The following is a 16,870-nucleotide window of genomic DNA, read 5'->3' as shown; positions in this document are numbered from 1 at the left end:
GGATGCTGGCTTGGTGTCCACACTTGGAAAACTGCTAGTCTGTTGGACAGAATGACTTCAAATAAAGGAGAAGCAGATGTCAGAGAAATAATATACAAGCTGGAGACTGACCACAGTCCACACCGCCAAGCTGAAGAGCAGCTTTCATAGACATAGAACAACATATGCAGCTTCCATTTATTGAGTACTTACCAGAGGCAGGCATTGTATTGAAAGCTCTACACAACTATCCTATTTAATGTTGCTTCTCTCTAGTATGAATTTGCTTATGTCTAATGAGATGTGAGAACCAGCTCAATGTTTTGCCACATTCTCCACATTTGCAGGGTTTCTCTCCAGTGTGAATTCTCTCATGATTAGTCAGGTCTGAGAAGCACTTAAAGGTTTTGCCACATTCTTCACATTTGTAAGATCTCTTTTCCATATGAATTTTCTTGTGGTTAATAAAGGTTGAGGGGTGGGTAAAGGCTTTGCCACATTCTTCACTGATGTACGGTTTCTCTACAGTATGAATTTTCTTATGTTTACTAAGGACTGAGAACCACTTAAAAGCTTTTCCACATTCATTACATTCGTAGAGTTTATCTCCAGTATGAATTATCTTATGTTTAGCAAGGTCTGAGAACCACCTACAGGCTTTGTTACATTCTTCACATTTTTAGGGTTTCTCTCCAGTATGAATTCTCTTATGACTAGTAAGGTCTGAGAAGCACTTAAAGGCTTTGCCACATTCTTCACATTTGTAGGGTCTGTCTCCAGTATGATTTCTGTAGTGTTTAAGAAGGGTTGAGGAGCAGGTAAAAGTTTTGTCACATTTTTCACATTTGTAGGGTTTCTCTCCAGTATGAACTCTTATGTTTAGTAAGGTTTGAGAACTTTTTAAAGGCTTTGCCACATTCTTCACATTTGTAGTATCTCTCTGCAGTATGAATTCTCTTTTGTCTAGTAAAATCTGAGAACAACCTACAGTCTTTGCCATATTCTTCACATTTGTAGCATTTATCTGCTAAAAAATTTATGTTCAGTGAAGATTGAGCACAACTTAAAAGCTTTGCAACATTTATTACATTGACAGGTTTTTCTATGCATAGTTGACAAACATCAGTAAAGGCCATTATAACTGCTTTTCTGCCCCCTTGCAATTACCCACACTTCGGTAGTCTTTCTTTAAATGTAAATTACTAAGGTCACAGCTTCTGTATTTCTCAGAATCACCTTTTAAAATGAATCTTTTATGTCATGCTCTGGCAATATCTCTGGAGTAAAATGAAAAGAGCCAGCTGGGTGTTTGGCTATTGTCTCCTGTCTCTTCAAATTTCAGGGCTCTTTTCTTTGTTCCAAACAGGTAGGTAATCAAGTCTGGCTTAAAGATAGCAAGACCCAAGGTGACCAGTTCTCTAACATCACATCCCTATACAAATGTTGCTGAACAGAGTCCAGGCATTCCCACTCTTCTGAGGAGAATTCTATGGCCATATCCCTGAACATTAACACTCTCACTTCCTGGCCTCCAGTTATTCCGCCGTCCTCCCTATGGATCTCTCAGTACCTTCAGGTCACAGGATAACAGGGGCTATGATAGAGTCACCAAGGAGCTCCTGGAGTGGAGGAGATGGAAAAGTGGAGATGGGAACTGGGCTCAGATCCTGGGAGCTAGGAGAGAAAGTACTTCTATTTATTAAACCTCTCATTGTGATCATGCATTGTTTTCCTAATTTCATTTAGTTGTCTCTCTGCATTTTCTTGTATCTCTTTGAGCTGAAGATAATTATTTTGAATTCTTTTTCAGGCAATCTATATAAGTCCATTTCCTTGAGGTCAATTATTAAAGCTTTATTAGTTTTCTTTGGTGGTGTCATGTTTGCCTTAATCTTTGTTATCCATGTAGCCTTGCATAAATACCTATGTATTTGAAGAAGCAAACTTCTCTTAGAGACCTATAGACTAGTTTCAATGAGTTAAAGTACTTCCCTGTAAGGTCTCTGGGCTGATGAAATTGACTCTGGGATTGTAAGTGAACAGGGTTAAATCCAGATATTGTGGCTGATGCTGGGTCCACAGTGGAGACCACAGTTGGTTGGCCTATTCCTAGGGGCCTAGTGAGTGTGGGTTCTACCTTGTTGCTGGGTGGGCTATACTGTCTTCAGGATCTTGGTCTTTGGGGCTTGCCCTAGGATGAGTGTCCTCTTCAGAGTTCAGACATTAGGCCTGTTACCAGGTATGCCTATGGGTATATTGGCTTTTCATGAGTCTCTGGGAGGGTTTCCCTTGGATAATTAGTTGAATTCCTGAGTTGTCCATACTACTCCAGTCCATGGCTGAGATGAGCTACAACTGAGATACAGGGTTGTTTCAGGTCCACAACTGAAACTGAGATTTTTCAGGCCTGTCTTCAGGGAATAGGCATGTCTCCCAGTCAGTCCCTGGGTAGACAGGGCTGCTCTTAGTCTGTAGTTGAGAGAGGATGCAGGCAATTTATAGGGCTGTTTCAATATCCACAGTGTTACTGAAGTCAAGGTGTCAGCCTGAAGGAGCACTAGCGAATGTGCTTTTTTTCAGGTCTCTAGAAGGCCAAACTGGTCTTAGTTCTCAGACAAGAGGGCCAGTGCCAAGATCCACGGGTGTCTAATGAATGACTGAGGGACATAGCTTGGCAAGACTGCCACAGGGACTCAGATAGGTTCATATCCTAACAGGACACTGGCTGGGTAGAACTGCTTCCAGACCACAGCTTCAGGGGACTGAAACCAAGCTTCAAAGATAAGTCAGAATCTGCCATGGGATTCATGTTGGCAAGCTAACTCAATGGCAACTGCCAGTGAGACACCCAGCAGTTCCCTGTACGAGCAGAATTGCTCCAACATCACAGATGAAAGAGGCTGGAACTGACAGGTCCTTTTCCAAAACTTCTGTTTTGAATACTGTCCTGAGGTGTCTCCCAGGAGTTTCCTGTGCCTGCAAGGTAACTCTGGAGTTGCAGCAAAGGGATGCTGGAGCTGAGACAGGTCTCCTTTAGGGTGTGCTGTGGGATGAAGGTTACCATGCCTGTCCAGTTGGCACAGATAGGCATGTCTCCCAGAAGTTCCCTGTGCTTTTGTGATAGCTCTCTGACTAGCAAGGGGGCTGTGGAGCTGAGACTAGGCCCCTTCAGGATCTGCTGTGGGACAGAGGCTGGCAAACCTGTCCCAGTTGCACAGATGGGTCCTTATATAAGCAATATTAAGCTGAGACTGCTGCAGAGTAGGGCTAGAGCCTAGTTACAAAAATAATTTTCAAGTCAGCTGCCAAGACCAATATTGATGAACACATGAGCCTTTCTGCCGAGGAACTATTGTGACTACTTTTGGACTCCTTGGTAACATTTGGTAGCAGGCTCAAGGCCAAACTAGACGCTAATCAAGCCCTTCAGGAAATGGCGGTGTTTCCAGGTTTGAATCCAGAAACACAGTTAATGAATCTATCACCTGGGTGTGGGTCCTCACTCTCAAAATTACCCCCTTAGGTCTTGGACTCCATGAGGGTTTCACAACCTGCAGCCTAAATACTAAAGCTTCCACAAAGAGACTTTGGTCTGTGGAAGAATGCAGAATTATTGTTGTCGTGCAGTAATATAAGCAGTTGATCTCCTGTTCTGCCACCTTGCTAACATCATTTCAACAATGCCATTGAAAAAAAAAAGATAAAAGTCATATAATTCTAGCCCCACAGCATTTGCTACTTTAATCAGATATTTTGAATAAAACTAATTAAATATTTGCCAGAAAATTTATTTCATATGGATTGAATGCACATAAGGAAATGTTTAAAACAATTGTTTTAAGAATGAAAAATTGATATTTAGACAATTAATGCATCTATATGACAGACCTGGAGCAGTTACTGTGTGCTGCCAAGGTTTCTACCTCTAGATGCAAGAAAGGGTACCCTTGTGCTTTCTGTTTGTCTAGTTGTGGCAAGATTGAATGAGGAATACAGGGAATAAACATGGAAAGAGAATTTCTGCAACTCAGGAATAACCTTGGAAAGAATGAAGAGACTGTTTTACTCCAAAGAATAACCCAAAATTTGAGTTTATGTGAGATGCGTTAGAAAATGTCCCCTACCACCCACACCTGGTAGATTATAACAAAACTAATTAAAAGCAAGCCAGGGAAGGAAGGAAAAAAAGGAAGAAGGGAAGGAAGGAGAAATCAGGTGGGAGGGACGGAGGCAGAAAGGAAGAAAAGAAAAAGAAACTTCCAGTTCTAAGGTATTACATTAGAGATAATATGTCAATTATGGTATTATCAGGCCATATACAATAGACAAAAATTGACCTAACACCAATATTTCTCCAATTTTAAATAATTTAAAAACTAGGAGTCATGCATATGCCATGAGTATCAAGCTTAGTGTTTGCTTGAAGAAAGTATTCAATAAATGCTTTTCCTGCACCAAAATCTCCGTTTATCTTTATCCATCCATCATATTTATCCATTTTGAGGGTGTTATTTTTTTATTTTTATTTTTTTTCTTTTTGACAGTACAGATCTTAGTCATCTTTAAAGAAGAACACATCTATCTCCTTATCTTTGTTACTTACAGATAGACTACCCCTTGAACGCCTCTCCTACTCACCGGATGTATTAAAATGTTAATGTATATTCTCCACTAGTATTTTATTATCACTTTACCCCTGATTATCTGTGGTCACCTCATCTTATGAAACATATTGGGTAGCATGATACGAATCTTGGAATTTTTTTTCCTAAGCATACCATTTCTAACTACTTCAAAGGAGATACTTCATGGCTAGTGTTCAATGATATGCTTTTACTAGCCAATTCAAATCATTTTAAAATGCAGGTTTTCTGTGAAAACTTCACAAACTATTTTTAATAAACTTACATAAGCCTGTTATTCAAAATCATTAATATTTTATTAAGTTGATGGAATATCAGTTCTAGTTTATTAACATGCTCTCTGAGATCAACTAGTTTTACTCACCTAGGTATTATAATTTACTTCTTTAGTACTATATTAAATTTACTAAACCTTATAAAATGCTCTGAGCTTCTTAAAGAAGCCTTAACTACAAATTATATAGCTAAAACCCAGCAAATTATAATTACATTTGAAAGAAAATTTTAGCTTTGCATTAATCAAATATCCTTTATAAAGTTTTTTTTTTTTTTAGAAACCATTATAGAAAAGAGGAAACCAAAATCTCTCAAACACATGTGAAAAATATATCCACTCATTTAGTAATCCAAGAAATGCAAATTGAAACTCAATTAGATTTTATTTAAAAGCTACCAGATTAACATTGAAACAAATCAGAAACTGCCAATTGCAGGTGAAAATGTAGATAAAATATGCAGAAACTAGTACATTTGAGGACATTAGGTAGAACATTTTAAGTTATTTATATTCTGTAATGCATCATTTCAATTTTATGTATATGTAATCCAGAATAGTATTTGTTCATATGTACCAGAATACCTGTACAGATGTATTCTTGGCAGTTTTTTTTTTCTTTCAAAATCGTCTAAAACTGGTTATGTTCACCAAGCTTAGGATGAGTAAATTTTGTTATAGTCAGGCAACATAAAAATGTAGATTATAAAAACAAATAGTGGTATTCAACAATACGAAATTACCTTACAATGTATAACACAAGAAGCAAGGTACATAATTATGCATAGTATGAGTTAAAACCAAGCAAACCAAAGCAGTGTTTTGAAATGGTGAATGCATATTAAAATAAATAATATAATGGAAATATCATAGAGATGAGAGTGATTATTTCTGCAGAAAGTAATATTTGGGAGAGGGACACACAGAAGATTTAAGGGCACTAGAAATGTTCTCCTTTTTAAAAAGGTGACAGTTAAATGGATTTTTATCAATACTTAACTAAGCTACACATATATTTTATTTATTCTTGTGTGCCTGTAATACTTCTCAGAATAGTAAAAATCAATCTAACTCCCATTTTATGTAACACAGTATAGAACAAAAAATCAAAACAAAATTAAGAGTATAGAGAAAAAAAATTGGTTGGCTTGTTTTCCCAGGATCTCAATAAAACATCTATTAGCTAACTCTTCCTTGGCTTAGTTCAAATTTATAAAAGGCTTAACAAATGACTTCTATAATAAAGAGACAAGATACCTGAATAGCCACAGCACAGACAATTTAATTGGGTTTCATTAAGATTGATTATATTGGCATATATAGTTATATAATGTGGCATATGATACTCAGACTATCAGGCTAGTAAATGACTTCAGTATTGACCATGGCTTTTGGAAATTAGGTGATTAGTGATTTAAAAGAAAATGGAAATAAAGTAAAAGAAAATGGAAGACAAGTAAAGGAGCACTTGGAAAATTTCTGTGCAGTCATTGTAATATTAATCTGTACCATTTTTTTCTATCACTTAGGTTATGTTCTAATTCTTTTAAATGAGTTTAGACATTGCACAGGTGTTCAAGTACTCTTTTCTATACTATCCATAAAAGACTTTTAAAAATGCTATTATTCCTGGAGCCCAAATTACTGGTACTCTTTTCTTTGTATTAGTTTTAAAGGTGGTGTTCCACAGATAATCAGTGTCTACCAACCAAACAAAGACTTCCTTAGAAATCCATGAATGATTCATTCCTAAATGAAGAAACAATTTATCTTTAAAATACTATAAATAAAATTCAAAGTGACATTTAAGTCAATTTGTCTTTTGTACTTGTTTAAGCCACTGCAATTTGTAAATTTCTTGTGGAATAACTATATCTAAAGGAACAAATCATTATACTGTAAACCTTTTGCAAAGCATCAATTGAGAAAAAGTGTGTCCTTCGTGTAGCACATGTAATCCATTTTCTACATACACTTAGAGCAAATAACACATGTTAGTATACATAAGCTGTGGTAATTTTCTTTCTATAAGTTAAATTCATGCTAGCTCTTTTAATTAGAAAAAATGTTCTATTACAACATGCACACACACACAGAAAGATATTATTCAACTGTATGATGGAATGAATAATGCAAATAGTCTCATGTAAAAGACACTTATAAATGCCAAATAAAAGCATTATAAATATCCTCTTAATTGCCTGAATGAGCTCACAAGAGAGTAACAGAAATCTCCAGGGATCAAAAATGAAGAAGCTAAAAATTAAAATGGTTAGTTGAAAGTGAACTTGTATCTAAATTTGGAATTTGAACTAATGTATGTATTCTAGAATTTTGATCTTGATGATTGCATGCATATAGAAATTGAGGGCTTAGTGGGGATAGGGCGTGAGGATTCCATAAAGAAGTCAAAAATCAGAACTGAAACTGAAATGCCAGAATAATGCCAGAAGAGGGATATCATAAGAAAAAAAAAAAGTATGCCTATTGTGAGCTCCAGATGGAGAATATATACCCATGCAATTACAACCAAAGATCTGCTTTTTCATGAGTTTGTCTAATTTTATACTTTGAAGATACTTGGGATGTCAAGCAGGAACAAAGGCAACTTAGCAGTAAAATTCCTACATATAAAGCATATCAAATATTGATACACAGTACAAAATAAATTCAGACAAAAGTAAATATGCTACAACAAAGGAAAATGAGAAGCTTACACACCAAGAATCTTTGGAAAATGGAATCTTTGGATACAGAATATAAAATATATATCAAAAAATTTATTGGAATAAAGATAAAAATAAAAATGTAAAAAGGAAGAAAAGATGAGAAACAAGCCCCCCAGAACAAATAGGCATATTATTTAGATTATAAAAAAGAACCTCTGGAAATTATAAACAGTATTATGCAAATCATACATGCAATGGATAGATTAAATAGCTTAGGTAGAGATAATGGAAACATTAGTAAACTCAAACATGCATCAGATAGGCACAGATAGAAGAAATTTGAAAATTTTGAAAAATGAAATTAAAAATCATTGAATATAGGCAGATAAAAGGAAGAAATGGCATCCAAATAGGAAGAGAGAAAGTCAAAGTAACTCTGTTTGTAGATGACATAATTAGAAAACCTCATAGTCTTGGACCAAAAGCTCTGTCAGCTGATAAAAAACTTCAGCAAAATTTCAGGATACAAAATCAACGCACAAAACTCACTGACATTCCTCTACACCAACAACAGCCAAGCCAAGATCCAAACCAAAAAGGCAATCCCATTCACAATTGTCACAAAAAGTATAAACTACCTAGGAATACAGCTAACTATGGAGGTGAAAGATCTCTGCAATGAGAATTACAAAACAATCCTCAAAGAAATCAGAGAAGACAGAAACAGATGGAAAACATCCCATGCTCATTGATAGGAAGAATCAGTATCATTAAAATGGTCATACTCCCCAAAGCAATGTACAGATTCAGTGGTATTTCTATAAAATTAACAATGCCATTTTTCACAGAACGATGAAAAAACACTATTTAAAAACTCATGGAATCAAAAAAAACAAAAACAAAAACAAACAAACAAACAAACAAAAAACAGATAGCCAAGGCAATCCTAAGCAAAAAGAGAAAAAAAAAAAAAAAAAAAAAAAAAACAGGGAGGCATTACATTACCTGACTTCAACCTATCCTACAGGGCTACAGTAATGAAAATAGCGTGATACTAGCACAAAAACAAAAACAGGCACCCAGAGCAATGAAACGGAACAGAGGGCCCAGAAATAAGGCAACACACCTGCCACCATCTGGTCTTTCACAAAACTGACAAAAGCAATGGGGAAAAGACTCCCTATTCAATAAGTGGTGCTGCTATAACTCACTAGTCATATCCAGAAAATTGAAAATGGATCTCTTCCTTATACCATACACAAAAATAAATTGAAGATGGATTAAAAACTTAAATATAAATCCCAAAACTATAAAAATCCTGGAAGACAACCTAGGCAATACCATCCTGGACATAGAAATGGGCGAAGATTTTATGACAAGACCCCAAAAACAAGCACAACAAAAGCAAAAATTGACAAATGGGATCTAATTAAACTTAAAAGCCTCTGCATTTCAAAAGAAACTATCAACACAGTAAACAGAAAACCTGCAGAATGAGAGAAAATTTTGCAAACTATGCATCTGACAAAGGTCTAATATCCAGCATCTGTAAGAAATTTACAAGGAAAAAAACATTAAAGTGTGAGCAAAGGACATGAACAGACACTTTTCAAAAGAAGACACACATACAGCCAATAAGCATATGAGAAAAAAAGCTGAATGTCACTGATCATTACAGAAATGCAAGTCAAAACCACAATGAGATATCATCTTACACCAGTTTGAAAGGCTTTTATTTGAAAGTTAAAAAATAACAGATGCTGGTGAGGTTGTAGAGAAAAGGGAACACTTAATTCACTGTTGGTAGGAGTGTAAATTAGCCTAACCATTGAGGAAAGCAGTATGGCAATTCCTCAAAGAGCTAAAAACAGAACTCCATTCAACCCAGCAATCCCATTACTGGATATTTACCCAGAGAAATACAAACCATTCTACCATAAAGACACATGCACAGGTATGTTCATTACAACACTATTCATAATAGCAAAAACATGGAATTGACCGATATGTCCATCAATGGGAGACTGGCTAAAAAAATGTGGTACATATACACTATGAAATACAATGCATCCATAAAGAAGAATGAGATCATGTCATTTGCAGAAATATGGATGGAGTTGGAGCTTTTATCCTTATCAAACTAATGCAGGAACAGAAAACCAAATGCTGCATGTTCTCACTTATAAGTGGGAGCTAAATGATGAGAACTTAAGAACAGAAAGAAAGAAACAACAGACACTGGTATCTATTTCAGGGTGGGAGGAGGGAGAGGAGCAGAAAAGATAACTATTGGGTACTGGAATTAATACCTGAGTGATGAAATAATCTATACAAGAAACACCTGTGACATAAGTTTACTTATATAACAAACCTTCACATGTAGCCCAAACCTAAAAGTTTTTTTTTTTTTTTTTTTTTTTTTTTTTTTTTAAGAAAAGAATACTAATAGTAGTTTCAGAAAAATGGACAAAAAAATGAAAAGAGTATTTAAAGAGAGTAATAATTTTCCAGAACTGGTAGAAGATAATGATATATAATATATAAAAAAGTACAATGAATACCTGACAAACATTTATATGAATGGAAATAAAACTTCAAAGAAGTACCAAAGACAAAAACAAGATTTTAAATTAGCCATAACGGAAAGGTAGTTTAAGCAGAAATGTGTGATGATTAGATTGGCAGAAGACTATCGATAACAAAAATAGACAACAACAAGAATAGCGGAAAAAATTTTTAAAAATGCAGAGAAACTACAACTGCCCATCCAGAATTTTATACCCATTTAATATTCTTTTAAGAATAAAATGTTAAATGGTAGTAATTTAGACACCGATTGAAAGTTAATTAACCCTTACTAAATAAATGTTCAAAGTATTTGCTTCATAAGAAATGTAAACTAAAATAAAAGAAGAATCAAAATATAAAATGGAATGGTGAGGAAAGGTATTGGTAAATATGAATTCAATCTAAAAATAATATAGAATGTAAACAATATCCTAAAAATGTTGGGAATGGTATGTAAAATGTAAGTAAAGTATTAGAGAAAACGTGTAAGAAAGAAACAGTTCTTAGAAATTCCACTGTTCACGCTGGGCATGGTGGCTTATGCCTGTAATCCCAGCACTTTGGGAGGCCGAGGTGGACGGATCATTTGAGGTCAGGAGTTCGAGACCAGCCTGTCCAATATGGTGAAACCTCGTCTCTGCTAAAAGTACAAAAATTAGCTGGGTGTAATGGTGCACACCTGTAATCCCAGCTACTCGGGAGGCTAAGGCAGGAGAATCGCTTGAACCCTGGAGGCAGAGGTTGCAGTGAGCCGAGATCCTGCCACTGCACTCCAGTCTGGGTGACAGAGTAAGTCTCCATCTCCAAAAAAAAAAAAAAAAAAAAAAAAAAAAAAAAAAAAAAAAAATTCCCGTGTCCGAGGGCCTCCCATAATTTTTGAGATTAATAGAACTACTGGTGAATTTAGATGTATAGATAGATACACACATAAACATGCACACATATATAAAATGTAAGTGTGTTAAGCATAAATACCTACAATTTAAAAAAATTTGATTACATAGTTTAAATACCATTAGAAGAGAGAAAAAAGAATACAAAAACATTAAACCCAAAGAAGGCAGTAAAGGATATTAAGAACATATTAAGAACAATAACAGGGTCACAGGATGCTACAAAATATAGTTCTTTTTTCCTTTTCCTTTTTTTTTTTTTCCTTTTGGTTAGAGACAGGGTCTCGCCTTGTTGCCCAGGCTAGAGTGCATGGTGCCATCTCAGCTCACTACAGTCTCTCCTTCTGGCTCAAGGGATCCTTCCACCTCAGCTTCCCAAGTAGGTGGGACTACAGAAGTGTGCCACCACACCCAGCTAATTTTTAGTATATTTGTAGAGAGAGGGATTCTCCACTTTGCCCTGGCTGGTCTTGAACTCTTGAGCTCAAGAGATCCACCTGCCTCAGCCTCCCAAAATGCTGGGATTACAAGTATGAGCCACTGTGTTTAGCCCAAAATAAAGTTTTGATAATACATTAAAAGGATTCATAATTGTGATAAATGCAAATAGTTTACAGTTGCTAGTTAAAAGGCAAAAATCACAGAATTCAAAAGAAACCAGCATTTTGCTATTTGTAAACATAAACCATAATGGCAAAGACTTATTGAAACTAAATAGACAAAATTATGCTAATTAAATCGTGATGAAGACGTGATATAGCCAGATTAAAACTAGACACAGTGTAATTTTAGGTAGAATCATCACATTATAATAACATACACAATTTGGGGCACTCGTTATAAATGTTATTAGCACATGATCTTTGAATCTCTTGATTTTTTGATATATATAACTAATGTAGTTTCAAAATACATAAAGAAAAAATAGACATAATTCAATAAGATATTGATAAATTAGGCATCAAGCTCACTAGTATCAAATAAATAAATAAAATTGGCCACATACTAAAAGTTAAAACAAGACGCAGGGATTATGAAGGACTTGTTTTGCAGACCACATTTTGCTATCAAAATTCCATTAAGTTAAAAATGTATAACAAGATGACTGGGAAAAATATTTTCAAAAGCGAACATGAAAAATAGTAGAATAACTTGTGGTTCAAAGTAAAATACTGTAATTAGAGAATTCACCACATGATTTTAATTTTTATAAAACAAAAGAAACTGTTAGCAAATTAGGAATAGATATGAGTTTTCCAAATTTAATTGCATGCATCGTCCAAAAATCCATCAACAAACAGTCACGACCTGATTAAAGTGTTCTTTTAAAATCAGGAGTGAAAAGACATGATTGGATGTTTTCATTACTATTTTTCAACATTTTATTTGAGGACATATCTAGTGCAAAAGGACAAGAAAAAGGAATAAAAATAATAAGAAATAGAAAAGAAACCTCTAATTATTTACAGGTATTTTTAGAAAATAATTAGACTATAGACAAATTATTGGAATCCATTAGGTCAACGTGTAACAAACTGTATCGTTGTTATGCAAATAAATTATTGGTCAATCAGAAGCAAAAATAGAGGCAATATAATAGAAGAAAAATAGCATTTAGAAAAGAAGTGGAAATATTAAATTTTTATGAATATCTAAATTACATATGCAAGATATTTTTGAAGAACAATATAAAATTTTATGGATAGGCATTACAGAAAAACAAGAAGAAGAAAGAAGCAGGAGAAAGAGAGGTTTTCTATGTCATGAATGTAAACACCCTAAATCTTGCTTTAGGAAAGATTTTAAAAACCACACTCCTAAGTAAAAAGAAGGAGAATAAAACCTGATAAATATGACCATGTTTCTGTGTTTCTATAAATAGCGAATAAGGAAGAAAAAATTACCAAGAAACTATGAGAAGATATTTGCACAAACATAAAAACATAAAAACTTTCAGTGTTCGTATATTAATAGGTAAGTATCCCAAATAACAAGTGATGTATTCAATAAAGACAGATGTACTTCCTCTACAACATAGCAATTCTTTTCCTAGGTATATGCCCAAAAGAAAGATCTGCTTATGTGCGGAAGTAGACATGCATAGCAATATTATAGCAACATTGTTTACAAGACTGAAAGAAATGGGAGAAAACCAAAAAGTCCAATGCCAGAAAAAGTTTTGATGGAAATGTGATGTAATAGTATAATGAAATGTAATAATTAATAAAAATTATGAAGTTAGCTATCAACAAAGATGAATGCAATCAAGTTAACAGAAATAATAAATTGTTCAAAACAATTATAATTGTTTTGTACCTTTTACAATCTTATTTTAAAACCTATAATACAAAATTATAAATGTTTATAGATACGTACATGTGTTTTAAAAATTTAAAAATATGTATAGAAATGATAGATTTAATGATAATTTCCTTTGTGCAGGGAAGAATGAAGAGGAAAGGAAATGAGATAGGGTGTACTAAAAGACTTTCAATGTTTTAGGTGCTGTATATCTTAAGCTAGTTGGTGGAAGGTGAATGTGTATAATTATTGTATACTCTGGCATTTCTTGAAAAATTCGTCATATAAAATAGAATGTTTTTTAACTTAAAAATCATTAATGTCAACTTAGGGAGAAAATGATTTTTAAAAAAAATCAGAAATGACAATATTTATTTACATTATAATAAAATTCTAGGATGTATCTAATAATAGAATGAAGAGATTTACATCTGCCTCTGTAGTCTCTTTGCTGTCAAATTGTAGTGATGACAGAAACTGAATATTGCCTGATACCTGAACCATAATGAGCATGATTTTGAGTTTAAAAAGGTAACACTCTGCGTTTTTAAATATAAAACTATTGGTGATTATAATGCTTTTCAAATCAATATTAAAGTTAAATAGGAATATTTATTTAGAAACATCATATTTCCAACTGTTTACTCTTAACTCTAGAATTGTCCAATATTCAATTTAATAAAGTATATCCACTACTTATGAATGATGTATCTGAGATCATCTTTAACCATTGTCTGCTTTATAATATATGTTCCCCATGGGTATTATCTCTGTGCAATTCTTTTGATTTATGGAGAAAATAGAATATTATATACTGTTGTTTTCAGAAAAACTAAATCTAGCATAGAGCAAATGACTTAGCAGAAAATATTACTACCACTAAAAATAAGTATATCTGCCTGAAGTATTTTTTATTATTTGCCCAAGTTGTCATTTTTAATCTCTTGCAGTACCACCACCACCCCAACAATCCTCTCCAACCATACACACACACACACACACACACACACACACACAGTCTCACTCACTCCAGACTTGACACTTTCCTGCAGTCTGTATCCCACGTTCTACATTACCCATCCATAATTACCTTTTCTACAAGAATGGATAACCAATTCTCAAGTCCATCATCTCACTATCTACAAGGACTACCTTCTGCACTAATTCTAAATCTCAGTTGCAATGATTACTTTATTTGTTATCCTTACTAGATCTTTTATAACCTTATTGGGAACTTAAGACCAACAAATGATTTTGTTTTTCATTCTTTTCTCTTCACACCCAATTTTTTAGAATAAGATATATATATATATATATCTCCCATTTATTCTCTTTAATTCTACAACCACCCTCCTATCAAACCTAAATCCCAACACTTTACTGGAAATGTTCTCATAAATCAATCAACATCATATCACCAAATCCAATGAATGTTTTTCATTCTATATATTCCTAGAATTATCAAAAATTATTAAACATAAACAACCTTATATAAATGTATAGCCCAGTGACAATTTTAATGGCACAATACATTTTTGTATATCACTTTATCTCAGAATGCTATTTCCTTATTTTGTCCACTGAATCACAACTCTCATGGTCATCTCTTTTATACTATTTTTCCAGGAATTGGGTTGGTGTCAAAATAATTGTCATTTTTGCCATTGAAAGGAATAGCAAAAACCACAATTATTTTGGCACCAACCTAACATATAATGACTTCTACAATTTGAGTAAATATTCGCTGCTATGTTTGCCATTCGTTGAGTTTTTTTGATTTCTGTGATACTGCAATTTCCTGATTTTCCTCCTATTCCAATGGGTCATCCTCCTCTGTCTCCCTATAGACTCTTCCTCCTGTACTGGATCATAAATGGCCATAAAAGATAGAATTCCTTAAAGCTTTACCCCAAATTATCTTTTTCCTTTCGGCTAATCTCTCTACTTAGATGGTATTATTTGCCCTAATAACTTCAGTTATGAACAATATGCTATGAACATCAACATTTTAATGTCTAATCTGAACTTTCCTTCTGAGGCATCTCCATTTTGATGGCTTAGATGAATATTTACTTATTTCTAAAAGGCTTGTATCTACCTCAAAACCCCTTCCTTCTCTGCAAATCTGGTCAAAGTATAATTGGGTAGAACTTCAAAAGAATATTAGCTACATGCCTTTAAAAGGCTTAACATATTTATAATTTTTGAATGACACATTTCCAAGAATTTTAAAATGTAAGAAAATTTCAAAGAATTATTATTAAAGCAATAATCATATATAGATACATTGTAAAAAAGTTACCTAGTATAGTTTATGAAAACTTAGGACATCCTAGTCCTCATTATTATGTATTTGGCATACACAGGCTGAAAAATAGTAAAAAAATTAGACATATAGAAAAAATATGCTAAAGTGTACAACGTGCATTGTTAACTGAAAAAGCAGTGTTGAAATGAGTTTACTTTAATTATAAGAACAGTGAAATTTTCTGTACACACAAAGTGATACATAAATATAGCAGTGAAGAGAGAAATATGGTGATAGAAAAAAGTAGATGATAAATACAAATCTGATTTGTTTTAATAACCGTTTCTACATTTATGCATTGTATTCCTTAAACCACTGTAGTCATTATGCATTAGGTACTCCTTACACAGCTATAGTCTTTTTTTTCAATGAATACAGGAAAGTCAGTCATTTACTTTTAATATAAAGCTATTTTGTTTGGGGAAAAGAATGTTACCCCTCCATTGAATACTCAATTTATTTATTTATTTATTTATTTATTTATTTATTTATTTATTTATTTATTTTTTGAGACGGAGTCTCACTCTGTCACCGGGGCTGGAGTGCAGTGGCCGGATCTCAGCTCACTGCAAGCTCCGCCTCCCGGGTTCACGCCATTCTCCTGCCTCAGCCTCCCGAGTAGCTGGGACTACAGGCGCCCGCCACCATGCCCGGCTAGTTTTTTGTATTTTTTAGTAGAGACGGGGTTTCACTGTGTTAGCCAGGATGGTCTCGATCCCCTGACCTCGTGATCCGCCTGTCTCGGCCTCCCAAAGTGCTGGGATTACAGGCTTGAGCCACCGCGCCCGGCCTGAATACTCAATTTATAAAATGCATCAAGAAGTTAATGAGTTTTTACTTTGTGAAATATTTTTCTAATTTCTCTGTGGTTTAAAAGACAAATAAGAGAGGATCCTTTTCCTTTCCCTCTTGAACCAACACTGAAGAAGCAGTTTGTTTCTTTCTTTTAGACATGAATGTAGATCTGATGCCAAAAACTTTTGATTATTAATATGAATCAAACGTACCCTCAACAGTCAAAGGAACACTGCATTGTGAATATCAAAATAAAATGGTACTTTATTATATGCAGGCAATTATGAAATTGAAGATGACAACTCATTTATGTGTATGTGTCTAATATTTTTTGAGAAAAATTATTGCTTACTTTGTTAGAATCATTTTGACCGCTACCATATACAGTCTATATATGAAATTTTCTAAATTGGATTACTCATACTGACACATTGATATGT

The 16,870-nt window shown here is 34.0% G+C and overlaps 1 pseudogene; it reads right to left on the bottom strand.

Annotated features, from left to right (window-relative positions):
* Positions 1–235: 235 nt before the first annotated feature.
* The window catches only part of LOC104682711, a 37,492-nt pseudogene continuing 20,857 nt past the window's right edge, over positions 236–16,870 (bottom strand).

The sequence above is a fragment of the Rhinopithecus roxellana genome, chromosome 3, assembly GCF_007565055.1.
Source record: "Rhinopithecus roxellana isolate Shanxi Qingling chromosome 3, ASM756505v1, whole genome shotgun sequence".
In the NCBI taxonomy this organism is placed as follows: domain Eukaryota; kingdom Metazoa; phylum Chordata; class Mammalia; order Primates; family Cercopithecidae; genus Rhinopithecus; species Rhinopithecus roxellana.
The sequence above is the reverse complement of the archived record's forward strand: the minus strand, read 5'-3'. Positions and strand labels throughout refer to the sequence as shown.